This window comes from Pteropus alecto, unplaced genomic scaffold (genome assembly GCF_000325575.1).
Source record: "Pteropus alecto unplaced genomic scaffold, ASM32557v1 scaffold121, whole genome shotgun sequence".
In the NCBI taxonomy this organism is placed as follows: domain Eukaryota; kingdom Metazoa; phylum Chordata; class Mammalia; order Chiroptera; family Pteropodidae; genus Pteropus; species Pteropus alecto.
In genome coordinates, this window is record NW_006434369.1 from 11631593 (window position 1) to 11647081 (window position 15489).

The following is a 15489-nucleotide window of genomic DNA, read 5'->3' on the forward strand; positions in this document are numbered from 1 at the left end:
TGCAAATGGTAGGATTTCATTTTTTAATGGCTGAATAATACTCCATTGTATATATGAACCATAACATTTTTATCCAATTGTTTATTGATGGGCATTTAGGTTACTTTCATATCATGGCTATTGTAAATTGCACTGCCATGAACATTGAGGTGCATAGATCTTTATGAATTATTATTTTGGTTTTCTTTGAATAAAAACCTGGAAGTGCAATTGCTGGGTCAAAAGGTTGATCCATTTTTAATTTTTTGAGAAAACTTCAGACTGTTTTCCATAGTGGCTGTATCAGTTTGCATTTCCACCAATAGTGTATGAGAGTTCTCTTTTCTCCACATCCTCGCCAATGTTTGTTGTTCTTTGATTAATTGATGACAGCCGTTCTGACAGGAGTAAAGTGATATCTCATTGTAATTTTAATTTGCATTTCTCTGATGAGTGACCTTGAGCATCTTTTCATGTCTATTGGCCATCTGTTATTCCTCTTTGGAGAAATATCTGTTCAGGTCTTCTGCCCATTTTTTTAATTGGATTGTGTGGTTTTTGTTGTTGAGTTGTATGAGTTCTTTATACATTTTGGATATTAACTTCTTATCAGATATATCATAAGTGAATACCTTTTCTCATTCAGTAGATTGTCTTTTTGTTTTCTTGATGGTTTCCTTTGCTGTGCAAAATTTTTTTAGTTTGACATAGTCTCATTTGTTTATTTTTTCTTTTGTTTCCCTTGCCTGAGGAGAGATGCCCAAAAATAAATTACTAGGAGTAATATCAGAGAGATTACTACCTATGTTTTCTTCTAGAAGTTTTATGGTTTCGGGTCTTACAGTTAAGTATTTCATCCATTTTGAGTCTATTCTTGTAATAGTGTAAGGTGATCCCGTTTCTTTCTTTCTTTCTTTCTTTTTTTTTTTTTTTTTGCATATATGTGTCCAATTTTCCCAACGCCATTTATCGAAGAGACTGTCCTTACCCCATTGTATATTCTTGCCCTTTTTGTTATATATTAAGTGAGTTTATAAGTGTGGATTTATTTCTGGTTTGTCTATTCTGTTCCATTGATCTATATGTCTTTTTTATGTCAGCACCATGCTGTTTTAATTACTTGAGCCTCGTAGTATAGTTTGATATCAAGAGCGATACCTCCAACTTTGTTCTTCTCTCTCAAGATTACTGTGGCTATTCGGGGTCTTTTATGGTTCCATATAAATTTTAAGATTATTTGTTCTAGCTAACTGAAAAATATCATTTTCATTTTTATAGAGATTTCATTGAATCTATAGATTGCTTTGAGTAGAATGGCCATTTTAATGGTGTTGATTCTTCCTACCCATGAGCACAGTATATCCTTCCATTTATTTGTATCTTCTTCGACTTCTTTTTTCAATGACATAATTTTCTGAGAACAGGTCTTTTATGTCCTTGGTTAATCTGATTCCTTTGTTTTTGACGTAATTGTAAATGGGATTGCTTTCTTAATTTCTCTCTGATAGTTCATCATTTGTGTATAAAAATGTCTCTAACTTCTGAATATTAATTTTGTGTCCTGCTACTTTACTGAATTCATTGGTCAGTTCTAACAGTTTTTTTTGTGGAATCTTTAGGGTTCTATATGTGCAATATCATGTCATCTGTAGATAATGAGAGTTTTATTTTTTTCTTTCCAATTTGGATACCTTTTATTTCTTTTTCTTGTCTTATTGCCACGGCTAAGACTTCCAATACAATGTTGAAGAGGAATGGTGAAAGTGGGCATCCTTGTCTTGTTTCTGATCTTAAGGAAAACATTTTAGCTTTTCCCTGTTGAGTATGATGTTAGCTGTAGGTTTGTCATATATGGCCATTATTCTGTTGAGGTATAGTCCCTCTATTCCCACTTTGCTGAGAGTTTTTAGCATAAGTAGATGCTGGATTTTATCAAATGCTTTTTTTCTGCATCTATTGACATGATCATATAATTTTTACCTTTCAATTTAATATGGCATATCACATTAATTGATTTTTTGATATTAAACCAAACTTGCATCCCAGGACTAAACTCAACTCAGTTATGGTGTACGATATTTTTAATGTATTGCTGAATTCGGTTTGCTAATATTTTGTTGGAGATTTTTGTATCAATGTTCATAAGAGATATTGGCCTATAATTTTATTTTTCTGTAATGTAACTTTGTCTGGTTTTGAAATTAAGATAAGGATGTCCTCATGAAAGGAGTTAGGGAGTCTTCTCTCTTCTTGAATTTTCTGGAATAGTTTGAGAAGAATAGATGTTAATTCTTTTTTGGATGTTTGGTAAAATTTGCGTATGAAGCCGTCTGGTCCAGGACTTTCAGTTTTGGGGAGGTTTTTGATTACTAATTCGACTTCATTGGTGGTAATTGATCAGTTCAGATTTTCTGTTTCTTCTTGACTCAGTCTTGGGAGATTGTGTGATTCTAGGAATATATTCATTTCTTCCAGATTGTCCAATTTGTTGGCGTATAATTGCTCATAGCATTTTCTTATGATCTTCTGTATTTCTGTGGAGTCTGTAGCTATTTCTCCTCTTTCATTTCTCTTTGTCTTTGATTTTTAGCATTTTAATTATGATGTGTCTTGGTGTGGGTCTGTTTGAATTTTTCTTGTTTCAGACTCTGTGCTTTCTGGACTTGTAGGTCTAATTACTTTGCCAGGTTAGAGAAGTTTTCTGTCATTAATTCTTCAAATAGATTCTCAATCCTTTGCTCTCTCTCTTCTCCTTCAGAAACTCCTATTATACAGATACTGTTATGCTTCATGTTGTCCCAGAGGTCTCTTAAACTATCTTCATTATTTATTTATTTTTTTTCATTCTGATTGGGTGTCTTCCAGTTCACTGAATTGATATTCTGCTTTATCCAATCTACTGTCGAATCCTTCTAGTGTATTCTTCATTTCAGTTATTGTATTCTTCATTTCTGTCTGGTTCTTTTTTAGGGTTTCTATGTCTTTTTTTATGTTTACTATCTCTCTGTTGAAGTTCTCATTGAGGTCATCTATCCTCCCTTTAAGTTCAGTGAGCATCGTTATAACCATTATTTTGAACTCTGTTTCTGGTAGATTGCTTGCCTCCATTTCATTTACTTTATTTTCTGGAGTTTTCTCCTGTTGTTTTGTTTATGGCATGTTTCTTTGTTTTCTCATTTTATTAGCCTCTTTGTGTTCATTTCTATGTTTTAGGAATAATTGTTTTGTCTCTCAGCCTTCACTAGATGGCCTATGTGGAAGGTGTCCTGTATAACCCAGTGTCACACTCTCCCTTATCATCTGTACCAGGGGCTCTCCACATGATCTTTGCATGGGTTGTGTGTGATCTTCTGCTGAAGCTAAGCCTTTATTGTTTTTGTAGATCAGTGGATGGGATTAATGCTCGGATTGACTATGAGAATTGGCTGCACCCAGAGGGTACCACTTACAGGGCTATTTAGGAGTTGTTTTGTTGTGGTTTAGTGCCAGCCTCCAGATGTGTTGGTTTTGAGGCCTCTTGGGAAGGGCTACTCAGTAGAATGAGGTCAGCTGCTGCCTTTTATTGCTCAGGACTACCTGGTGGGAGCTACAAAGCAATCCACGGATGGTTGTTACCTATGCTGGATCTATAGGTAAGTGAAACAGTGCTGTAGCAGCATTCTGGTTATCTCTGGTACCTGGCGTAGGGCAGTTTAGCAGAAGGATAATGATCCTAAAGGCCTGACACTGCCTGTCAGTTGCCCATAAGTCTCTGTAACTGGATGAGCTTCTGGGTGACATGTGTGTTGGGTGGTGCAGGGAACTGGGGAGTCACTTGGATCTATTGAGCAAATTTCCCCCTGCACTGCAGTACCAGTTTATGCCAGTGCTCTCTCTGTGGCTCCCAGTACAAGTTTCCAATCATAGCAAGGCCAGCTGCTGCCCATCTCAGGTCTGCAAAGATCCGAGCTCTGTTTAAGAATTAGAAGCTCATGGGCATATGTTTGTGGTCCACTACCAAAAGTTTCTTCTAAATGTACACGTTTTGCGTGGTCTGCACAAACTGAGTGCTGTTGTTTATTTTTGAATTTATGACCTAAGAAAAGTACAGGATGGGACTAGGTTGTCTAGGACCAGACTTGCCACAGGTGATTTGTGGGTTAGGTGGGGCGTCGTCTCAGTGAGGCACAAGGCTGTTAGGCCTAAACAGTAGCAGAGTTGCTGCCAGCTCTGGGACTGTGGGCTCCCACAAAAGTTGCATATCACTCTGAGTCCTACTGCCATCTGTGATAGGCCCACAAAACCCCTGAGATCTGCCCAACTGATATTGTATCTCGTGCTGGCAGCAGTGATCTCCCTGTTACTGTATTCTTTGAACTTTGCTCACTTTGCTGGCTGAGGTCTGTGGACTACACAGAATGCACCATCCAGGCTAAGGGCAGGGTAGGTGCAGCTTCCTGTCAATGTGTCATGGGCACTTTGTGGATTGGATGGGGCAAGATCTTAGGGAATCAAGGGCCATCAGGCTAATATAGCCTCAGTTTTCTGCAACTTCTGTGTCTATGAGTTCCTAGTCACAGATCAGAGTGAGTACAAGCTGATGTCTGGGGTGGTCCCTCAGACCCCCGTGATCCCCTCAAGAGATATTAAAGCTTGTACAGGCAGTAGTGGTCTGCCCACCACGATTTTCCCTAAAAAGTGTTCACTGCATTAGCCAAGATCTATTGCCTGTGCAGAATGAGCAGCCGCTAAGAAGGGCAAGGTAGGGGAAGTTGCCTGTCATCGGGCCACAGGCACTTCGTGGCTTGGGTAAAGTGGGATCTCAGGGAAACTATGGCAATCAGGCCAATACAGCCCCAGTTTTGCTGCAACTTCTGTTCCCACATGTTTCCGCTATAGTCACAGATCACAGTGAGACCAGTTTCTGTCTGCAGCGATTCCACAGATTCCTGAGATCCTCCCACGCGATATTGCAGCTCTTGCAGGCAACAGAGGTCTGCCTGAAACAGATTTCTCCACAAAGCCTGCACTTTGCTGGCCAAAGTTTGTTGCTGGTGTGGAGTGTGAAATCCAGGGGAGGGGCAGGGCCCTGGCAGTTGTTTGTCACTGGGCTGCCTGGGGCAATTTGTGGGTTGGATGGGGTGTGGTCTCAGGGAAAATGGCCATCAGGTCAGTGCAGCCTTAGTCTTGCTGCAACTTCAGTAACTGTTTGTGCGTTTCCACAAAAGTCACAGATCACAGCAAGACCGGTTGCTGTCTGGGACTGGCGCACAAATCTCTGAGATCCACCCAAGTTCATATTGGCAGCAGTGATCTTCCTGAAACTGTCTCTGAAATGCGCACTCACAGCACTGATTGTGTGCTGCAAATGTTTGGTCTTGAAATGGTGCAGGGCGTGGCAGCCATCCAGCAACAAAAGCCCTGGGCAATCTGCACGTTGGGTGGGGTAGGCCAATCTCCTCTGGCTAGTGCCTCTTCTGAATTGGCCTGTGGGAGGGATAGGTAAACTGGTGCAGTCTATAGATTGCCTGGAGTGGGGCTCAACTAAAGCACAATAGCGACTGCCCTTCCAACCCTCATTCTGACACCAGGTAATGCAGTCTTTCCCCTTATGAATCTTGCTTGAGCCTCTGACCCACCACCAGTGCCCCAGGTGAGTGCCCACAGGTGAAAGAACCCGTGTGTGGGCCCTTTAGAGAAGCATTTAAGATTTCAGTCTCCTTCTTTCTCACCCAGATGGCCAGAATCTCCTCTGATTTTTATAGTCAGAGTTACTGGGAACTCTTCTTCCCTGGGCTGGGATCCTGGGTTCAGGAGCCCCTAAATGAGGCTAGGAACTCTCTCTTCTTCAGAGGAGCCTCTGCAGGATTACTCTCCCTCCTGGTGTTCCTCTACCACCCATGAGTGTGAGTCCATCTTGATTCATGACTTTGCCCCTCTTACCAGCTTTGATGTGGCTCTTTCTTTATATTATCAGACCTACGTGTTATGATCAGCTGGACTTCAAGTGATTATCCATGTTGATTATTTTATAATTTGGTTGTAATTTCAATGCAGACCTGAGAGGAGGAAAACCCTGCTTTTACCTAGTTTATTATCTTCCTCCCTCCTCTGTCTCATTTCTTCTTAAAAGAGTATCCTTGTTGCCTTTTTGCCATCGAGGTTTGTTAGATACTACGTATTAAGATAAGGATATTTCCTCCTATCCTATGTCTAATTCACTAGATATTTTGTCCCATCAGTGATATTTGAATTTTATTATAAGAGTTTTGTATCTTCGAGAAGAGCAATTGTTTTTACTTTTTTTAAATCTGTTAATATGGTAAATTACAATAATGACTTGTCTAATGCAAATATATACTTGAAATTCCTGTGGTAAGCACAAATTGATCTAGACAAATTTATATATTTACATATTTGTTGATGAATTCAGCTTGCTAATATTTTTAAATATTCGGACATAAATTCATTTATAAAGAGACTGACCTCTAGCGATGTTTTCTTATACTGTCCTTACGCAGTTTTATATCAAGCTTATTGACCTTTATAAAATGAGTTATTCAATACTCTTCGATTTCTGTTCAATTCTAAGACAGTTCATGTTAGTAGTTCAGGGTCCCTAAAAAGTGTGGTAGAACCTAACACTAAAACTATCTGGTCTGTGAGATTGTGTCAATATGTGTGTGTACATACTGTTACAACTAATTTAATATCTGATTATAAGTCCCTTCCGGTTCTTTATTTCTTACTGATATAGTCTTATTTAGTTATATTTTTAGGAAATCCTTCACTTAATGTAAATTTTCAAATTACCTTTATCAAGTTCATCATTATATTATATTTTTATAATTTCTACTTTCTCTGTAGTTGTTTCACCTTTTCAATTCTTAATACTATATACTTGTGCCATCTCTCTTTTCCTGATCATAGGTTTGTCTAGTCCCTTAATCTTTATAAAGAACCACATTTTGGTTTTGTTGATTCTTTCTAATTTATCTTTGCATTCTGCTCTAATCTTCAGGATTTTCTTCTGCTTTATTTGGATTGGCAGTTGATTTTGGTTGTTTGTTTTGCAAACTTGTTACTTTGGACAATCAGCTAATTATTTTTTAGCCCTTCTTTTCTAAAATAATATATGTTCTCTCTATATATTCTAAATGTATATTTATACTTACATGTTTAGAATATTATATATTTTTATATAATAATAGCATATAGAATTACATAATTCTATATAATTAGAATATATAATATTCTAAAATAGTATATATATAACATGTAATAACATTTCAATATAAGTAATACTCTAATAGTAACTCATATTGTCAGAGATAATATTTTGGTATTATTCAGTTCCAGGTATTTTCAAGTTTCCATTTTGATTTTTTTTCTTGGACCCTTAAGTTATGGGGAAATGTGTTGATAAATTTCAAAGCATGTTTTAATAATTTTGCATTATTGTTTTTGTTGATGTGCTTGAGAATAATATGTATTTTCTGCACCTAAAACTCAATTGCATTACCACAATTTCTTTGGTATCCAGTGCTACTGACTTTTGCTCATGATGGTTTATTTTTCTTTGTATATTTTTAAATTTTTGATTGTGAGGTCATTCTTGACAGAGCTTTATCTATGAGAATCCTTGAAACATGAGACATTCATTCTGAGAGAATTAGTATTTGCTTTTCTCAGCCACCCCACAAGTATTTTAACATGGTAAAATGATTGTGCTTAAAGTAGACCTGGAAAAAGTCTTCTTTTTTTTTTTTTTTTTTGGTGGTGGTGGTGGGGTGGATTTCTTTAATCACCTAGATAGTATACATTTGCACTTTAGATCCTTCAGAGTTATTACCTATTGATCCAAGTTTTCAGAAGACCCCTTTTTACTGCCCAGAGCCTAGGCTGAGACTTGTAATATTTTTTTGCAGCAAGAATAGTCATTAGAGAATGTTAGAATTATGCATTGGGTGTGTCTTCATTTTAGCTAGGCAGGCCTAAGGCCTTTTTTACTATCCTTAAATAATTATTCAAATCTAAGAAACTTCATTATTTCTATTGGCAAATCCCCTTAGTAGAACAACATAATTGTTGTTCATACCACTCCACTATGGTTTTTAGTTCCTTTGTCACATATGGTCCCCAAAGATTTCCTTTACATCTTTAAAAAATAGTATTTTTTGGAGCAGTTTTACATACACAGAAAAACTGAACAGAAAGTACAGATATTTCCTATATACCACACCCCACAAATGCATAGCTTCCCCAGTTATCAACATCCTCTACCAGAATGATACTTTTATTACAATTGATGAACCAATATTGAGATATCATTATCACCCAAAGTCCAGAGCTCACATCAGGGTTAAATCTTGATGTTACAGTCTTTTACATCTTAAAAACTCAAATATGCATTAAAAAAGAAGTATGTTACATAGTATCCCATATTTCTATAGCTTCTAGAGTTGGAGTTTTCAGATTCATCATTTTAAAAGAAATTAAAATGAAGTCTCAATGTCATTGACTATATCTTCAAATATTTCATTGATCAAGTTCTCATTTACCAGTGAAGCAATGGCTATGAAATAAAAGAATTCACTGACCATGTCAGATCCTAGGCAGCCAGTGGGCCAGGGATGCGCAGTATGTATTCAACAACACATCTATCAGAGAGAAAAATGTGTATATCTACAAATGTTATTTGGGAATGAATCCCATGGGTGCCAGTTACTTTTTCTATTTGACTTAATGTGCTCTTGCTGAGCTGGGAGCACAGTAGTCATCAGCAATAGATGAGGAGGAGAAAAATTAACAAATTATATTGTTTAAGAATATTCTAAATTATGTATCAAATGTTTAATGAAATATTTGGGATTTTTAGACTTCGCATCTGTTTTGCAAAGCAATAATATATAGCAAAATATACAAATATTGCTTAGATACTTCAACATTTGAAACTTTGTGGGTTTTTTGTTTGCTTGTTTGCCATTACATTCAATTTAGAGGTGCGTAACATCAGCAACTCAAATCACCATCATAAGAAAACAACAAATGAGCAGTAGTTATGTCCATGATTAATAATAGTGGCTACCTCCTAAGGTCGTTATAATGATTTAATAAGTTAATGACTGTACAGTGCTTAGAACAGTGCTTGTCATATAATAAGCACTCAGTAAATGATAGGTATAATTATTAGCTATTATAGAGAATAACATCAGAGCCAAATATTGCTATAAAAATTTTCTGGTGATGCCAAGATCCTAGCAGACAAGCAAAGAAAATGAAATAGTAAGGAAAGGGTACATACAGAACTTTTACAACACACTGTAATGTATCATCCTCTTATCATTGTTAAAATTTAAATCTTTAAAAGTAGGGTTCCTTATTTACTTTATGGCTCTAGTTCCTAACAATAAAGACTTACAGCTGAAATTTAGGAAATAAGTGTGTGTGCGCACACACGTGTGTGTTTGTGTGTGTGTGTGTGTGTGTTTGAGAGAGAGAGAGAGAGAGAGAGAGAGAGAGAGAGAGAGAGAGAGAGATGAGAGAGGGAAAGATAAAGGGAGATTCAGACATGAGTAGCACAGCCTGTGAGGAAATCACACCTGAGCCCTGTAGATTCCAATGAGAATGCATTCAACTGTCTGTGCCAGCAAGCTTATTGGTTACAATCCATCCTTTATGACCTCATTCTATTTAGTGGTCTGCTTATTACTTGTTTGATCCAAAAATGGCTTCTATTAATGCCTATGTGCTATTGATTATCTTTTGACATAAAAACTATTGAAAGAGAATTAGCTCTTGATTCACATTAATTTACAGAGAATACCTAGGAGTTCATTTAATGCAGGGAATTGCATTGAGTATTCAAAAATATTATAAAATTAATTATTTTTATATGCAAGTATTGGTCCTTATTTTAATTCACATTCAAACTTATTGTGATGCTTTCTAAGTTTAAGAAATTAAAATCTAAATATTCTAACTAATCACATTTTAAGGTAGATTACATGTGTTAGATTCAAACTACCAATGTACATCAAAAAATAAATCAGTAGCATTGCACAATTATTTTATACAGTGTAATCGCTTTGAACAGAAAAAAATGACAAAATTAGGAATGAGAGTTGGATATTTTATGGGCAGAACATGAATTTTGAATGTTCTTTTGTACATCTATTGCTGTTCTCCCAAGTATAGAAATTAATAAAATTAATAATGAGGGAAATATGAAATAATAAGGAAATTGTATCCACACATTGTAAAATATATTTTTTAAATTTTTAAGTAAAATACTATTTAATTTAATTTAATATTAATGAAAACTTTAGCTAATGAGCTCAAAAGAGTATTACTCTGTGCCATTATTGACTACCTCTACCTCACTATATGCAGTATTAACATTTCTTTAGCTAAAGTTAACATACCAGAGAAAAACTCCATTGCTGCAGTTCAATAAATATATTTTCATATATCAAAAGAAAAATTTCAATAATACAAATATCTATAATAATCACAGTCTCAGGACCTTCAATTTCCTTAGAATAAATTATATTTACTAGTTTTTAATCCTACGGGGACACAAAAGAAGTTTGCACATTTCTTATTGTAAAGTCGACAAAATGTACATTTAAATAGCAAATTTACTGCACTCCTTTGCCTCAGCAGAAAAGAAATTATAACTGTTTATTTTTTTATTTACAAAAGGCTGCATTGAAACTTCAAATTGTTATTTTTTAAGCTGTTGGAAATTGTGTTCTATTTTCACCTGTATTATGAAATTTCAAATAAATCTGTTTTCAACATCTTAATATAGTGTATTTCATCTTGAACATTGTCTGCCAAATTCACATAGAAACACTATGCTACAAAATGAACTTAGTAATTCTGCATGTTTCTATTGAAATTATTATAAATTTACTACCTTTAAAAGTGTAGTAAAAAACTCCAAAAAGCAATGAATAAATATTAATGTGCTCCTGACTAATTCTAGTTCTGCTCTAAAGCCTTTCAAAGCATAAATAATATTAACAATACAAGTTTTAAAATGTAAAGATAAAGATAGTTGTTTTTTTTTTTCATACACAGTGTATTAGTTAAGAGTGATGTTTGGTTTCTCTAAGGAAGATCTCACAGTGGCTTTGAAAAAAAAAAAGGAAATTGATGCTTTCCCATGTAACAATCTAAAAGTAAGTAACCTAAGACTGACATAGTGGTTTTATGGGGTAGTGGACCCAGACTCTTTCTATTTTTCAATCTGTTATCCTCAATGCATGGCTTCATCTTCTTGTCTAAGATGACTGCTCCAGACTCGATCACTGTATTACATCATCTAAAGGGGAAAAAGGCAGGACATGCATGTGGTAATTGCATTCCACAGACTAGAACTTGGTCATGTGGCTATTTGTTGCTGCCGCTGCTGCTGGCAGTTATTATCTTTAATCTGAGTTTACAAGTGCCCAACAAAAGACCAACGGAAGATTGTGAAACTGGATATTTGGAGACAATCAGCTATCTCTGCTACAACATAGCTAAAAAAAAGATGATGAGTCCAAAATATCCATTTTATCTGGCTTAAGGAAAAAAAATACATTTGTAGTATTTTTATAGGATCAATCTCTATTAAACTATTTTAGACTTATTGCCTATATTCTCTGTATCTAACCATTAGACATTTGACCTCAAATATAGTTTCCATTTTTCAAGAATATTTTTTCAGATTAAACTTGTTTTTAGTTTTGAATACATTGTTATTCTTTTTTTTTCTAGTTTTACTTTATCAGTGGAATATGAAATACCCAATAATACAATAGAAAAGATGGTAATATTAGATGATACAATATCATAATGGTCTAGTTACACCCTTCAATTTATTCTTATTTAAACACCACACTAGAACATTTTGTAAGACTAGTTGTATATGGTAGGCAATGTATACAGCATTACCTAAACCTTTGGATTAGGTAAAATGGATATGCAGAGGAAGGTTTTGTGGCAGATATATTAATGCCTCATTCCATCTTCAGGTTTAAAACAATTGCCAGGAAATCCTGTAGGTGCTTTTGAATTGGAAAAAAATTTAAAAGTTTAGAATCATTTAGACTCTGTCTTATTAAAGAAAGAGAAATAGACTGAGAAAGGAGAAATTTTTTTGTTGTTGAAAACTGTTCATATTTTTACTGAGATGTCTTTATAACATGATTATAAATCAAAATGAAAATATTCTTGGGCTGAGGCCGTGAACATTTTTTTTCTCACTTGGATATAGTTAGAAAGTAGCAGATAACAATGCAAAACAGTGACTGCATATATGCTTTTGCCCTTATTCTACTCATTTGTTGTTTATTTCTCAATTTACATGTCTTAAAACACTTTGGCATAGACTATGAAGCAGAAATCACAAAGGCTACACTTCTGCATTCAGGCTTTGTTGACTCCATTCACTTGCTTTGATACTTCAGCCTCCTTTAAGCTTTCAGTGCCTCCCTCAGCTGTAAGTGTAGATAATAAAACTGACCTATACAAACAAGTGTCAGGTAGATCAAATAAATCACTATTTTAAGGGTATATTTTAATTCTATGACATAATTTTTTTGTTCCTTTTAATCATAGCAACCTATGAAATATATCCACTGTCTCCTTATACACTGTTATTCAAAATGCTGGTTTACAAATACTTAAAATTTTGGAATGCAGAAAGATTATGTGTACATTAAAAGCCAACCCCCTCTGCAATTCTACAGCTCTTTTACAAATTCATCTTTTGATAAACCGTACTCTCATGTTTCACTGAAGGTCTAGTGTTTCATAATAAGATCATAAAAATAAAATGCAAGATACATTGATTGGTTCCTAAAGATATATATATATCTTAATGAAATTGAAATTTCAACTTCATGCACATCCAACATAAACCAATATGTGTCTCTTAGAGCAGTGGATGACACAGCAGAGGAGGGAATGTTCAATGCTGATGTTTGGGTCATAAGTGCAAACCTGCATTGAGTATTTGGAAAGTCAAGCCCCAACAGTGGATGCCTAGTTTGACTTTTAACATTGTAAATTTCTAAAATAATAGCTTAATTTTTCCACTACATCTCTTTCCCCGGTCTCCTGTCTTGGTCCTCTACTCTGTCACAATAAATACTTTTTTTTCAGTTAGAAGTAAAATGGTTCATCATCATATTATGTAAGATGCCTAGCAGTTTTTATATCCATTCAAATAAATATAAACATGATTAGCATTTAATATTTATTCAAAATATTTGAGAGTATTTTAAAAAAATACAAGGATAAAAATCTGAGTGAAAGCGAAGTTTTATATTTTTGTTTGATATTGTTAATAATGTTAAAGGCAATCGTATTACTATTTTTAGTCATGTGCAGCCATTCCTCTTTTTTAATCTTTTTGTATCTCTTTGATAGGTATTTAAATAAATGTTATATTAAAACTTTCCTCAATAAATCAATATCAAAATGAATTTTAAGTTAGTACAATCTTGCTAGGAATATGTAGAATTACCATGTCAACTTCAAGGCAAAAACAAATTTAAATACAATCTTAAACTAAATATTCCTCCAGAGTTACTAGAATATTACTTATGAACAATCTTTTATAGCAACAACCTTTGAAAAAAACTTAGAACTGAAGTATTATATAAAATTTTAAGTGACTGAATCAAAACTGAAAGAACTATTTTGACAATCGTTCTATTCATTTATGCATTTGTTTAAAAATATTATATTAGTGTTATTATAAAATACTAAATATTAAAAATATTTTCTTTTTAGTAGTAACGTGGGGAAGTATTTACAAATGTATTCATATCACACTTATACTAAAACAAGTACTTATTAAAGCAGAAATTGTCAAAACTAAATATATATTCAAAATATATTTTGACAGTGTTTTTAAGCCAAATTGAACACATTTAAATAACATACATGTTTATAGAAAAACAACATTATTATTTAAAAGAGTTTTAAATGTAGAGACAAGACTAGAACTCATTTTCTAACAGGTACCTTTCCATAAAACACTCTAAGGATATGTCATCACCTATTTAAAAAAGCAAGGGACACTGAAGTGTCATCAAAGTCCTGAATGCAGCAATCTCCCTTCACCATCTCCATTTCCCCATGACTTCCTGATTGCAGAGATCACGTTTAGTCAAACAGGCACTGCCATCATTTTTTAGGATCACAGTCTTAGAGCTAATTGCCCTGAGGATTGTCAGGTATAAGCTTATCATTTTAGTTTAGTTTAGTTATTTTATATTTTATTTTATTATTTTTTCGGTTTCTTTGAGATATAATTAATGCACAGCTGTATACTGTTTGGGGGTAGCACATGATGACCTGATATATGTATATTGAAGAATGTTAGTTAACGTCCATCACCTGATTTAGTTACAATTTTTTTTTCTTTGTGATGAGAACATTTAGGATCTACTCTCCTAGCAACTTTTAATTATGCCTAACTGCAGAGTTAACTAAGCTTATCATTTTAGATATAAGGAAAGGAGCTCTCAGGGAAATTAATCCAAAAGTATATAATCCAGCCACCCATTTTCTCATTTCAATTTATTCCATTACCCATATATGTTTGGTTATGAGCTCTCATTTTCAAGATCAACTCTTTATGTTTTCCTGGTCTAGGTTCAAAGTTTTGTTGTCACCAACCAGAAGGTGGTGGAAGGATTTTTTTCCTTAACTAAATCTTCATGACTATGATATCACATACACATAAAATGCAGTATAAACCTCAAATTACCTTAACGATAAAAATTCAAACAAAACCATAGAAAATTCCAATAAAATATCCCATGATACTTGTCATTATAACACGGTAAAAGTTAGAGAGTGACATCAGAAAAGGTACAGATGCTTTTTAACTTATAACTAGTGAGCAATTTTATTCTAAAATAAAATGACTTTGTTTGCTTTTAGCATGAAAAATATGTCTCAAGCTGTACTATCTCATCTTTCATAAATGTGATGTAATTTAAAGTGCTACTGATGCCAGGAGATTTCTCATAATTAGGTGATTCATCCATAAATATATGATCTATTTACATAAAAAACCATGCTAAACTGTACTTCAGGAATATAACTGAATATTAAAATTCAAATTTAATTTGAGTTATTTTTATGTTCATGGTTTGTTAGCATTTAGTATATAGGTTTCTGCTAACTGTTGCATGGGCGTAAAGAGCATAATACAATGTTGAAAACTCAGCTCTGTCACTTCCTAGTAATGTGTTCTTAACTTCTTGTATGAACTCTTAACTCCTCTGAGACTGAATAAGCTAGCATTTAGAGGCATTGTAGATAATGTATGTGAAATGTAATATGTGTAATGTATGTAATTAATAAGATCGCACCTATGTTTTACAATGTTTAATAAATAGACATTTTAAAAATATCAACATCATTATTTTTAGCAATAATGACTTCAAGTACAATATTCATTATCTGATAGGATCATTAACAATTAGAAAATGTATTGTTAAAATGTAAAAAAAAATGAAAAAC